The sequence below is a fragment of the Galeopterus variegatus genome, unplaced genomic scaffold (genome assembly GCF_000696425.1).
Source record: "Galeopterus variegatus unplaced genomic scaffold, G_variegatus-3.0.2 Scaffold445, whole genome shotgun sequence".
NCBI lineage: Eukaryota > Metazoa > Chordata > Mammalia > Dermoptera > Cynocephalidae > Galeopterus > Galeopterus variegatus.
The window spans coordinates 301,376-315,656 of NW_007726556.1; positions in this window are offsets into that span (position 1 = coordinate 301,376).

Sequence of the window (14,281 nt, forward strand, 5' to 3'; positions counted from 1 at the left end):
CACCTTTCTGTGTAGGAGCTGGCCATAAAGAAATTCTCTGACTTATCTTGTCTGATGCCTCAATCCAGAAGGGGTCCTGCCCTATACCAGGGAGGAAAGAATCCTACAGAGAGATCTAAAAGAATCTGGACAGGCTTTGCTGAGTTTTCCTACTCAGATCACTCCCTTTCTGTCCAATCACATTTTTACACTTAAGCATAAAAATAGTTTTCCCTGAGTCTTTGGGTCTTCATTTCCTAAATAAGCCTCCTGTGTCACATAAAACTATGACCAAATAAATTGCTTATGCATTTCTCCTGTTAACCTGTCTTTTTATAGGAGTGTCGGCCACAACCCTTATGACGAGGAGCAGAGGTACGACACCTGTCCTCTCACCCCTGGACCTCTCAATAAAGTCTGGCATTTGGAGACAGCTGCAGTGGTAGGACAGCACGTTATTGCAGAAGTCATATCTGATGGCTTCTCAGATGATCTGGAACTTATTCCTTGGAGACTGCCTGATGAAGAGGAAAAGGAATGGATTTTGGTGTCACACTGACTTCGGTTCACTCTGGTTCCATTTCTTTCCAGCTGTGCAGTTTGGGGCAAGTTAGTGAGTTATCGGAGTTTCCTCTTCTGTATGACAGGAATGACAAAAATTCATACTATCTCTAGAATTAAATGCAACCGGTGGGAACTTGTACCTGCCATTTGGTACCCATGTACTAGTTTCTGTCTTTTGTATGGGAAGGACTTAGAGAAGAGGCATAAATCATAGTGGGAAAATAGGACTGAATCAAATGTTTTCTTCTAGGCTTCCTTGTGAAACTCGCTGCAGAAAGAGGTGGGAGAACAGCTTTGTAGCTTCCTGCAATGTTCCTGAGTGGTTCCCATAGTTCAAGCTCAGCTGGTGATATATTGGTCCATTCCTTGAAATATTTGCTGTAGAAAAAATTCCCATTTAACAATGACATACCCAGGAATTTGGCAATATTTATCTTCCTGCTTCAAACACACATCATACCAGGTATCTTACCGTCTTCCCCACCGCCATTACCTCTGTTCTTTATTCCTTGGGAACAGGATGTCTGGCCCAGCGCATCCTATTGCAAATAGCTGTTTGTTTTTCCAGAGTATCCCAGTAAAATATCTGGGAACATGGGCTTCAGGATGAGGTTAGATCCAAGGGGTTAACAATTAGATTTAGCCAAGGTGGAGATACAGCCCTTTCTCTGCTAGATCGAGGTGATAAATCTGACTTTGAAAGACAAGCTCTGCAGTCTTTTCTTCGCAATGCACAACACTGTAAGACAGAGACTCATCTCTGCCCTCTTCTCCTTGTCCCACTATTCCAGAGACACTGAATTACTTTGTGGTTCAGAACAAGGCCTGGGTCACTGTTTTGCCTGCTCTTCACCTCGATGGATCCTATCAGCTTGCAGCCTCAAGCTCTTACGGAGGCATCCCCTGTTTTCCTAGGTGGATTTAGGTGCCTCTCCATGTGCCCTTAGCACAGTGCTTGTCACCACCTGCTTTTGTTTCCATCTCCCTCATTAGACCATTAAATCTGAAAGGACAGGGACCATGTCTACCTTATTCATAAGTGTTTTCTATCACCTTCCATATGCTTTGCACATAGCAGTTGGCCACCAACTATCGCTCTTGAATGACTGGTTTATACCAATTTCTAAAAAGGGGCATTATCCATTCCAGTTGGCCTGGAACACTCCTAGTTTACATCTTTCTTCTTGCATAGCTATTAATACAATCCCTTTGACTGCCAAAACAGTTCTGGTTTGGATGATAAATTATATTAGCACCCTGCTTTAAAATGATATGTTACAACTTCACAGAATGGTCCTTTTTTAAAAAATATAGATTTTTTTGAGGGGTAAGTTACATGTCATACAATTCATACATTGTAAATATACATTTGGATGATTTTTAGTTGATTTATACAGTTGTGTAACCATCGCCACAATCCAGTTTTATTTATTTATTTTGTTTTATTTTGTTTTGGTGGCTGGCTGGTACAGGGATCCAAACCCTTGATCTTGGTGTCACCATCCAGTTTTAGAACACTTCCATCATCCCAAGACTCCCTCCTGCCTGTTTGTACTTAGTCTCTGCTCCCAACCCCAGACCCAGGCAACCTCTGATCTACTTTGCATAGTTTTGCCTTTTCTAAAAATTTCATATTAATGGAATAATACAACATGTAATTTTTCGTGCCTGGCTTCTTAGCATAATGTTTTTGAGGCTCGTCCATGTTGTATGTATGAGCAATTTGTTCCTTTTTATTACTGAGTGGTATCCCACTGTGCAATTATATCATAGTTTGTTTATCCATTTATCTGTTGGACATTTGGATTGTTTCTAGTTTGGGCAATAAATTAAAAATAAATAATTGTTTTGAATTCATGTACAAATCATTGTGTGGGCCTATGTTTTCATTCTCTTGGATAGATCCTTAGGAGTAAAATTGCTGGGTTATATGTTAAGTATAAGTTTAACTTTTTAAGAAACTGCTAAACTGTTTCCAAAGTGGCTGCACCATTTAACATTCCCGCCATGTATGAGGATTCCAGTTTCTGCACATCCTCCCCAACACTTGGTGTTGTGCGTCTTTGTGATTCCAGCCATCCTAGTGGGTAAGTGGTATCTCGTTGTGGCTTTAACTTGCATCTCCCTAATGACTAATGTACTGTTGAACATATTTTCAAGTGCCTATTAGCTATTCAGATGGTCTTTGGTGAAATGTCTATTCAAATATTTTATTTCATTTTTAATAACTTTTTATTTTAGAATCATATTTATAGAAAAGTCACAAAGATAGTTCAGAGTTCCCTTCTAGACCTCGCCTGGTATCCCCTATTGTTAACAACATAACCATAGCATATATTTGTCGCAACTAAGAAGCCAACATTGGTATAAAACTATTAACTAAACTCCAGATGCTACACACAGGCCAGCTGCCAAACAAAACCAAACTCCAGGCTTTCTTATAATGATCATTTTTCTACTAATGAACTTTTTCTGTTCTGGTCCTATCCAGGATACCACATTATATTTAGTCATCGTGTCTCCTTAGTTTCCTGTTGTCTATGACAGTTTGTCTTTCCTTGTTTTTCATGACCTTTACAGTTGTGAGTACTGGTGAGATATTTTATAGAATGTCCTTCAATTGGGATTTGTCTGATTTTTTTTTTTTCATGGCTATACTGGGGTTATGGTTTTGGGGGAAGATGTCATTCTCATGACATCATATCAGAAGTACATGCTTCTGATGATGTTAACTTTGATCTCCTGGCCAAGGCAGTGTTTGTAAAGTTTCTCCATTGTAAAGTTATTTTCTCCCTCCCTTTCCGTACTCTGTTCTTTGGAAGCCATTCATTAAGTGCAGCCTACTTTGCCTGTTTTTCAAAAAATAGTATTATCCTCTTCTTTTTGAGTTTTATTTTTTTGGCAGCTGGCCTGTAGGGGCATCTGAACCCTTGACCTTGGTGTTATAAGGCTGTGCTCTAACCAACTGAGCAAACTGGCCAGTCTTATTGAGTGTTAAAGATTCTTTATGTATTCTAAATTCAGATTCTGTATCAGATATACAATTTGCAAGTACTTTTTCCCAGTTTGTGGTGGCTTGTCTTTTCATTTTCTTAATAGTGTCTTCTGAAGACCAAGGTTTTTTATTTTGATGAGTCTGATTTCTCACGTTTTTGGTGACATACCTAAAAAATCTTTGCCTAACCCAAGGCCATAAAGATTTTTTTCCTATATTTTCTTCCAGGAGTTTTATAGTTTTAGCTCTTACGTGTAGGTCTATGAGCCATTTTAAGTTTTATGTACCATGTAAGGGTCAAAGTTCATATTTTTGCATATGGATATCCAATTGTTCAACTGACATTTGTTGAAAAGACCCCATTGAATTACCGTGGCACATTTCTTAAAAATCAGTGTTGATCACAAATGTAAATGTTTACTACTGGACTTTCTATTCTGTTCTACTTATCTTATGCTAGTACCACACTGTCTTGATTCTGGACACTTTATAGTAAGTTTTATAGTCAGGTAATGTTAAGTTCTCTAACTTTGTTCTTCTTTTCCAAAATTGTTCTTGGCTATTGTAGGTTCTTTGCCATTGCCATATAAATTTTAGGACCACTTTGTCAATTTCTACAAAAACACCTCCTGGGGTTTTATAGGAAGTGAACTGAATCTATAGATCAATTTGGGGTGAATTGCCATCCTAATGATGTTCAGTCTTCCAAATCCAAATCCATGAACGTGTTATAACGTCTTTAGGTCTTTAATTTCTTCAGCAATGTTTTGTGGTTTTGAGTATAGGCTTTGCACTTTTTATTAAATGCATTTCTAATATTTTGTTCTTTGTGGTGTTATTGCAAATGACATTTTCTTAATTTCACTTTCAAATTGTTCATTATTTGTATATAGAAATATAGTTTTTATATATTGATCTTGTATCCTGAAACCTTGTCATCTGCAATAACGTCACCTGTAATAAAGTTTTATTTCTTCCTTTCCAATCTTTATTTTCCTTGCTGGCTACAACCTCCAGTACAATGTTGAGGTGGTAAGAAGAGAGTATTTGTCTTGTTCCTGATCTTAAGGGAAAAGCACTAAGTTTTTCATCAAGTTTGATAACTTTAGGCTTTTCACAGATGCATTTTTTAAGGCTGAGGAATTTCTCTTCTATTTCTAATATATTGAGAGTTTTTAATCATAAATTTTCAATTGTCTATTTCTCCTTACAATTCTATAAGTTTTTGCCTCATATTTTGAGACTTTGATGTTAGCTACATATACACATTTATAATGGTTATATCCCCTTGATATATTAAACCCTTTATCATCATGAAATGTTTCTCTTTGTTTCTAATAATATTTCTTGTCTTAAAGTTTCTGTTCAACGTATGCGGGAAAGACTTCTGGTGTTAATACAGCCATTCCTGTTCTCTTGTGGTTAGTTTGCAGGTTATATCTTTTTACTTTCAGTCTATTTGTTTTTGAATCTTAAGGGTCTCTTGTATACAGCATATAGTTGCAGCTTGCTTGTTTATCCAGTTTGACAATCTGTGCCCTCTGATTGGAATGTTTAGTCCTTTCACATGTAATCTAATTACTGATATGGTTAAATATATGGATATCATTTTGCTATTTGTTTTCTGTATGTCTCCTGACTTTTTGGTACCTTTTTTCCCCTTTTACTGCTTCTTTTTTGTTACATTTTTGTGTGTATTATTTTAATCCCAAGGTTGATTTTTTATTTGTATCTTTTTGAATTATTTTCTTAGTGGTTGTCTAAGGATTGCAATATGTATCTTTAACTTACTACAATGTATTTCAGCTTAACACTGACAATTCTGGTAAAATTTAGTAACTTTAATACACTGTAGCTCCATTTCCTCACCCCTCCTTTGTGCTATATATCTTTGTGATATATATCTTTATATGTTATAAACCCAACAATAGATGTTACAACTAGTTTATTATTTATTTATTTTTTTGGTGGTTGGCTGGTAAGGGGATCTGAACTCATGACCTTGGTGTTATAAGGCTGCACTCTAATTTAACTGAGGTAACCAGCCAGCCCCACTCATTTAAACAATCTAGCTTTTTAAAAAATTAAGAGAAAAAATATAAAGTGTTTTACATTTAGTCATATATTTATCATTCCAGTGCTCTTCATTCCTTCTACTGGATTCAAGATACTGTTGTCATTTTCTTTTAGCCAGAAGGACTTCCTTTAGTATTTCTTTGAGGACATATCTACTAGCAATCATTCTAGTTTTTTCTTTTTTTTTTAGTTCTGGGTATGTCTTTATTTCATCTTCGTTTTAAAGGATAGTTTTGCTAGATATAAAATTGTTGGGTGACAGTTTTTCCCTTTTGGCACTTTGAATATTCTTTTTCAGTGGCTTTGTTCTTTACTGTTTCTGAGCAGTCAACCACTGATCATATTCTCATTTCCCTGTATGTGGTGAGTTGTTTTTCTATATTTAAAACTGTCTCCTTGAATTGGTCTTCAGCAGTTTGACTATGATGTGTCTAGGTGTCTAGATTTCTTTGTGATTATCCTATTGGGGATCATGGAGTTAAATTGTAAATTAATATCTTTCAATACATTCAGCTGCTAATTCTTCAAATAATTTTTTCTGGCCATATGTCTCTCTTTCTTGAACTCCTGTTTCACATATGTTGGTACACTCTGTTCAGATTTTTTATTCATATGTTTTTAGCTTGACTTCCTAAGGGCTGCCTTATGTCTCCACAACTTTGTGGCCAAAGATCTGGGAAGAGGTTGTACTTGGATAACTTTGCCATTCTGTCTGTGCGTGGGTTGAGAAGTGCATTCACAGCCCACCTTGTTCTTAAGTCTCCCTTGGCTTTAATTCCTATGGGGCTTTCTGGAGTCTTACCTGCTTATATGCATGGTTTCTCAGTCAGCCATGGATGTGTTGAGGACTTATCTGGTCCTTCTATGACACTCTAATGTCCAGTCTCCCTGTCAGATTTCTAGCTGGTTTGCTACTTGCTGGACTGAGACCTCAAGCTAACAAGCTGTGGGTTTTTTCTGTTCATTTCTAAGTTTGACACTTTTAACTGATAAAAAAGCACACGTCTCTCCCTTCCCTACTCCCTAGCCCCTTCACACACAAGCACAATTAAGTTTACCCCCTAACCCTGACCCGGTAAGACTGTTCTTTTTTTTTTTTTTTTGTCTTTTTTCGTGACCGGCAACGGATCGCAACCCTCAGTGTCGTGCCCGTACCGGACCGGGATAGGCAACGGGATCACAACCCTTGGTGTTGCTCCCGCACCTCGCTCAGCCAGTGAGCGGCCGGTCTGTATGTGGGATCCAAACCCTCGGCGGGAGCGCTGCCGCGCTTCCCAAGTGGTGCACTGTAGCAGTGCGCCACCGGGCCGGCCCCAAGACTGTTCTCACCAATGGAGAGAGGGTAGAGAAAGGAGGGCAGTAGATGGGAGTAGTCCCAGGCCAGAGGACAGCAGACTCCTGCTCTTACCCAAAGCTCTAGCAGTTTCTTTAAAAAATAAATGCTTCTTAATTTGTGTGACTTTGGTTGATTTCTAGAGCTTTGAGATGTTTTTTATAATTAAAAAAAAATTTATGCTTTTTGATATCTTGCTTTTTCTTTTTGTGACTGGTAAGGGGATCACAACCCTTGGCTTGGTGTCGCCCGCACCGTGCTCAGCCAGTGAGCGCACTGGCCATCCCCATATAGGATCTGAACCCACAGCGGGAGCGCCGCTGCGCTCCCAAGCGCCGCACTCTCCCGAGTGCGCCACGGGGCCGGCCCATGTTTTGCTTATTTTTTAGATTTATTTATTATTATTATTAGTATTTTACATTCAAAGATGTTGCAGAACAATGGGAGGGGAGTAGGGAAACAGAAGTGGAGGTGGTGGGGCTGGCCCATGGCCAGCTCCTTTGCTGGCCTGGTTGAGGGGGGGCATGCCTGAGGCCTGTGGGTTCCCCCCACTCTAGTGAGGAGCCTGGGGGGTTCCAGCAGCGGCTCAGTTGTTGCTGAGCTGGATGCAAATATGGGGTGGGGGGATTTGTCTGAGGCCCTTGGCCCCCAACCACCCTAGCTCAGGGGGCCCCGGGGCCTTCCAGCAGCAGCCCAGTCATCACTGGACTGGATGTGAATGTCAGGGGGGTGTGGCTGGGGCCCTCAGCCCCCCACTCTGGCTCAAGAACCTGGGGGACTTCTGTGGCAGCTTGGTTGTCATTGGGCTGGTTATGGACGTCAGGGGGGCGTGGCTGAGGCTGAGGCTCAAAAAGGTCAGAGCAGTCCCTTCTCTCTCATCGCAGCTTCTCCCACCATCATGAACTCCATAGGTCTCTCCTCCTCTAGTGGCCCCAGTTTGGCAGTTATTGCTTTTCTAATAGCTGTAAACGGTTCGATTGTGGGAGACAGTGATGCTGGGGACCGTCTATTCTGCATCTTGATTCTCCCACCCTGCTTTTTAATTTCTTGTAGAGAGGATTCCTTATTCTCTTCACACTGCAATTGCTAGCAGTCCCTCCACAGCTCTGTCCTTTTGCCTGTCCAAGGCCTTCCTCTTAAGTCCACTGGGGAGTAGTCAGGGTCTGTGGGTTTTTACTGAAGGCACTGATCACAGGGCATACTGCAATAGATCCTGTGCTGGGTGCTGCCTCTGCTGGCATCTCTTTCACAGGCTGGATTTGGCACCTCAGACTCAAAGCAAATAAGGAGAGAGACCCTTATTTGCAGGGAGAAGCTTCAGAATGGACAAAGGGATCAGAAACCTCCCCAAACTCCTGCCATGCTCCAGAGGCTCCCAAAAGTATGCAGGCTGCTTGACGGCAGGGTTGCTGCTCTAGCCTGTCCTGCCTCCTTCCCAGGGTGGGTATACATATCAAAATGGGCTAACATTATGAAAGTTCCTCATAAACTTAAAACTGCTTTACAATTTTAAAATGCCATTATTAATATTACCTCATGTGACAAAGAAACTCAGCTCAGGGAAGTTGACTTTCCCCGCTAGTTAGTGGCAGAACTACACTTTAACCCAAGTCTATGAGGGCCAACCCCAGCACTCTTTCATGATAGGATCAGCAGGACATAACCACGCATACTCATACTGACACGTTTCCCCAGTGAAACTGGGTCTATTTGTATATTAGAAATGTTTTGTTGACTGCAAATGGAAAGCTGAATTGAATTAACTTTCAATGACTAGTTTTGAAGAACAAACAGCACTTGTAGAAATTTTACAGGTAGAACTTTACACAATGGCTCCCTCAAGAGAACTTCGGTGACAGGCACATCTTTCAGCTTTGTTGCAAATACTTCCTCTTTCTGTGGGGCTTGGTTACAAGGAAAGCCTACAGATTTGGTTGTAGGAACAAATTGATTGCTCTAGTCTGAGATTTAGCAAGGGAGAAGTTATGCTGAGTCAACATGACTAAACATCTGGACTTGCCCAAGTTACTACTGAACAGGCATTATTTTATGCAAATGTACTTATATATCTAATCAAATAGTCAATAATGTTTTTCTTTTCCTAATGTTATATGCTCCACAGACTTTCCGTTTCTATGTTAAGGTACTAACAAGCAGCAGAAAAATATTGCTTCCGAGGATTGTTCGAAAACCACAGTGAACTGGCTTAGGAGAGGAGGCTGAGACAAAGGCACGTCTCCCCCACCTCACCCACCTCCCAGGGGATGAACAGAGGAAAGCCAGGGCAAGCCAGTGCGTCATGCAGACCTTTAGTTTTTAGAAACTCTTCAAATGCTTGGCTTATAATGCTTAAGAAAGTCAACCCACATTATTATCCACCTTAAAAACTTTCTGAAACTGCAGCGAAATAAAAAACAAAAACAAAAACCTCTCCAAATCCCAAATCCAAGTGTGGCATTAATTATATTAAAATGGCCCACTCCACAAACCTCCCAGGGCAGAATCCTTTGCTGGACTTACATCACAGCGTCTGTAAGCAACATACTGGTTAGGGCAGATCTGAAAATCCCAGTTCTGCCACTTACTCTCTGTATAATTCCTGTATCTGAACTCAAATAGCTTGAACATAGGCTAGATAGAGCCATTCTGAAAAAACCCAGAGACCCTATCATCAAAAGCCAGAGAAGTAAGCATGTGACATGCTCAAAATAGCTAAAAAGTGCTGTCTGTGCAGGGACAAGGAGCTCCTTAGGGAAAGTGAGAAATCTCCCCATCCAACCAAAAGTGGAATAACAAGAAAAACCAGATTGAAAAATAACACACTAATCGGGCACAGCTCCAGGAATGGCCTGACTTTCCATACTATCAGCTTTGTCAGAGACTTGGTGACTTAGAGAGTCCAACCCTAGTGAGGGCTGAACCCTACACAACCCTGGATGAGGTCTAGTTGTAGGGTGCAACCAGATTTACAAGAACTAATTCAGGAATTCTAACAGCCTGAACAGAAGTGACTCCGTTTTGTTAAACCTTTGAATTTAAATCTTGTTTTCTCCTATAACCCAAACCACATAGCCTGCAGCTAATTGCCAGAACACAATGACTCTTCCTCTCACATTGTACACAAATAGAGAAAAATTATCAACCCAGATGGCCATTCTTTACTAGCTTATTAACCTGATCTAAGATGAGGTGAGAATAACAGGAACTGAACCCATGGAGAATGAAGTATAACGTTGGTCATCTCCCACCCGGGAAGTTCCTTGATGATTATTTAAAACACTCAAGCATGTCTGCATGTCCCTGCTTGGTCAAGATGAATCAACTTTCCACCACAGACCCCTAATAAAACCCTTCGGCGAACCTGGGAGATGCAGAGATGGTCTTTGAGACATAAGCCCACCATTTCCCCAGGCTGCCAGCTTCCTGATAAAAGGCTGCCTTTCCTTACACCAACACTTGTTTCTCAATTATTGGCTATTGAGCAGCAAGCAAACAGACCTTTGGGGTCTGGGTAACAGGATGATCGCCCAGTTTAAACTGGAAGTCTAATGGAATTTAAAGATGTGGCTGAGTACCAATCGAGAAAACGCCAGCAATCTAAAGAGGACTTGTGTGTGTTCCTGTCACTGAGCACTCATACTGCTGCCTCCTTCTGTTGTGGATAAACCAGGGGTGCTCATCAGTCGGACCTAGGACCTACCTTCCACTGTGCACTGGCTTCCAATCCCGCCGACCCACTCTAACAACTTCTCCATCCCATTCTCTCCCCTACTGGCTGGTTTTCCCTCTCAGTTCTTCATTCCAACTAGCATACGAACATGCTGTGTTATTTCCTTTCCTTAAGACAAAACCTCCCACAGGCTCAGTATCCCCTTACAGTTACTCCATTTCTCTTCTCCCCTTTACAGTAAAAATCTTAAAAGAAATGTCCGTACTCACCTTTTCACCTTCCTCTCCTCCCATTTTCCCTTTAACCTATATCAGTTAAGCTTTCTCCAGCACCACTCATGAAAACGCTCTGCTCACCAGTGACCTTGTGAGGGCAGAGGCACTCCTGATGCCTTCCACGGGAAGTGAGCTCCATTACTGAAACATTCCTGTGAGCCTGGAAGGAGCCCTCAGGCATGGGATGGCCTAACCAGTGACTCCCTCTCTCTTAGAACCTCAGCTGCCTTCAGGAAACATACACTCTACCATTCCCCTATACTTTTGCTACCCAAAGAGTGGTCCCCACAATGGCAGCACTGACCTCACAAGGAAGCTTTTCAGAAATGCAGATTCTCAGGTCCCACCAGATCGACTCAATCAGAATCTGCATTTCAGTATGATCCCCAGGTGATTCTGGTGCACATTAAAGTTGAGAAGCGCTGTCCCAAACCCTCTAATCCTGAGGTTCAGTCTTAGAAATTTGCTCACAGATGTGAGCCACATTCTCTAATAGCAGTTTTATCAGTAATGGTATTATTTTGGTCTCCCACCTGCCTTATTCTTTTCTCATTTGGTTCTAAAATTGGGAAAAAATGATGGTATTCACTGGCTCCCTCAAACTTCCCACACCTTCCTGTTGCCAAAGCCTGTGGTCACTGCTCAGTCTTTATTTTAACCCATCAGCTGCCCTGGACACACTGATCACTTCCTCTATCATCAAACGCTTCCTTAACTTGGCTGCCAACTATCTACTCTCTCTCCATGGGCCACTCCTCTTCCTCTTTGCTGGATTGTCCTCTCTTCCTGATGTCTATGTTGTTGGAGTGCTCCAAGACTCAGTCCTTAGTTCTCACCAGCCAACACACACTCCCCAGGTCTTCTTACTTGTCTCCAGCCTTTACTTGTAGTTTTCATGTTGACAACTACTGAATGTATGTCTCCAGCCCCAACCACCCCCCTTGAATGCAGTTTATCGTTTACCTGTCTCGTCTACTGCACATTCAGGTGGACACATTGGCGTCTCAAAGTGAGTATGACCAAAATCAAATTCTGACCCGAGAACCACCCCTTAGCTATTCTTCTACCAATCTCCTTCCTCTTAGGAAACTGCAATGCTGTTATTTTTGCTCAGGCACATCCTTGGAATGACTTTTCTCCCTTCTTTATGGCTCTGCGTGCAGTCTCCCAGCAACCTGAGTTAGCTCTAACTTCAAAATGTATCCTCAGTCTGCCCATTTCTCCCCACGTATACTGCTTCTACCTTAGTCTAAGCCACCATCATCTCCTCTGGAATACTGGGGCAATAATCACCTATTTTGCCTCCCTTTTCCCATTTTTGTCCCCTCATCCCCACCCCTCCCCCCCCCAGACTGTTTTCCACTCAGCAGTCAGAATGGTCTTTTTCCTGCCTTTATAAACTTCATTCTTTTGTATCTTGCTCATTTCACTCACTTATCATAATGTTTTCAGGGTTCATCTATTGTATCAGAATTTCATTTCTTTCTTTCTTTTTTTTTTTTCCTTTTTGTCTTTTTTCGTGTCCGGCAATGGATCGCAACCCTTAGTGTTGCGCCCGTACTGGACCGGGACCGGCAACGGGATCGCAACCCTCGGTGTTGCTCCCACACATCTCTCAGCCAGTGAGCGGGAACCGGTCTGTATGTGGGATCCGAACCCTCAGCGGGAGCACCACCACGCTCCCAAGCAGCGCACTGTAGCAGTGCGCCACCGGGCCGGCCCAGAATGGTCTTTTTAAAAACAAAAATAAGATCATGTGATTCCTTTTCTCAAAAACTTTCACTGACTTCCCATTTCATTGTAATGAAATCCAAAGTCTTTACCTAAGCCCTAAACCACCTGGCCCCTGCTTTCTGATGCCTTCTGTTGCTCTCTTCCCTTAGTGACTCCACATCAGCATCCCTGATATTTTTGGTACCTACTGAGGATACTGCTGCTTCAAGGGCTTAATTTCTCTGCTTGGAGACCTCTCTGCTGAGGCATTTGCATGGCTTACCCCATCCTTTAATTCAGTCTGCTCAAAAGTAATCTCCTTGGTTAGAGTGTGGTGCTGACAACACCAAGGTCCAGGGTTCAATCCTTGCACTGGCCAGCCACCAGCTAAAAAAAAATGTCATCTCCTAACAGAGGCCTTCCCTGAGCACATGATCTGAAGAGATGCCTCCTTCCCACCACTCTCTTTTATTGACCTCTGCTTTCCTCTGTGATACTATTTGGCATTAGAAACTTGTTTAACGAACATCTCCTCACTGGGATGGAAGTGTCACAGCACAGGGCTTGCCCTGTGAGCTGCTGGATCCTCAGCATACAGACAATACACCAAGCACAGGACAGGAACTCTTGGATTTGTGAAACAAATCATTACTTCTTGCCTGAGTGCTGCTTCTTCCTCCCATCTTCTGTTTTCCCCCAAACACTCAGGATAGGGGTCCCTGTTCATGCTCTGCTCATAATGGGAGTTGGTTAAATTAGGCTGATATGCGGAAATGTTCAAATCCCCAGTAGTCTCCCCAAAACAACAACACTATAGAATCATTAGTAGGTGTTGGGAAAATAGAATAGTTTGGTCAGGGCCCTCGCCTTGGGTCCAGTTGGGCGTGGTTCAGCATCCTTTGAAAGCAAATTGTGTGTGTGTGTGTGTGTGTGTGTGTGTGTGTGTGGAGTTAGTGCGCATGTGTGCCAATGTGTATTTTTAGTTTTGTTGCTATTCTTGTGTTCTTGAGAGAGAGAGAAAGAGAAAGAGAGAGGGAAAGAGGAGAGAGGAGTTTTAGTGAAGCAGGTGGGCAGGCAGGCGTCAGCCTCAGGTGTCCACCCCGCGCAGCCATGCTTTCCAACCTATGGCTCCAAGGACCTTTTGGCCGGTTACCTAGCTCATAGACCTGTGTGTGGGGGGTCTGGTGACCCAGCCTGTGAACAGGCTTGAGGGGTCTGGGAGCTCCAGACCCAACCCTAGCTCAATAATCGGCCCAGTCGGTGCAGGATTAGCGGCAGGTAAAAGAGTCCAACAACTAGTGTGGCCGAATAGCTTTACAATTGGCGTCATGAGCAGGATTCCAGGCCTTAGCCTAGCCAGACAGTAGGTTACACAAAGAGAGGCTTAGGAGGAAAAATTAAAAAATTGTCCAGCTGAAATAGACACATACTTGGGAGGAAAGTACTTTCAAAGAAATAGCCCCAAATAAGCTTTCCTGGTTATATAAAAATCACTGTTTGGAACTGTAGGGACCCCATGGGCGCCTGAACAGGGACACGCCCTGACAATATGGCGCCCTTCCTGGTTCTTCTCCGCAGTAAACAAGCTCGCTGGCGCCAACACCCAAGCCCCCCCGCGCCAAACCTCAGCCAGTCACAGGTCAAGGCTCACCTCCTGCCCAGCCCCATCCAATCAG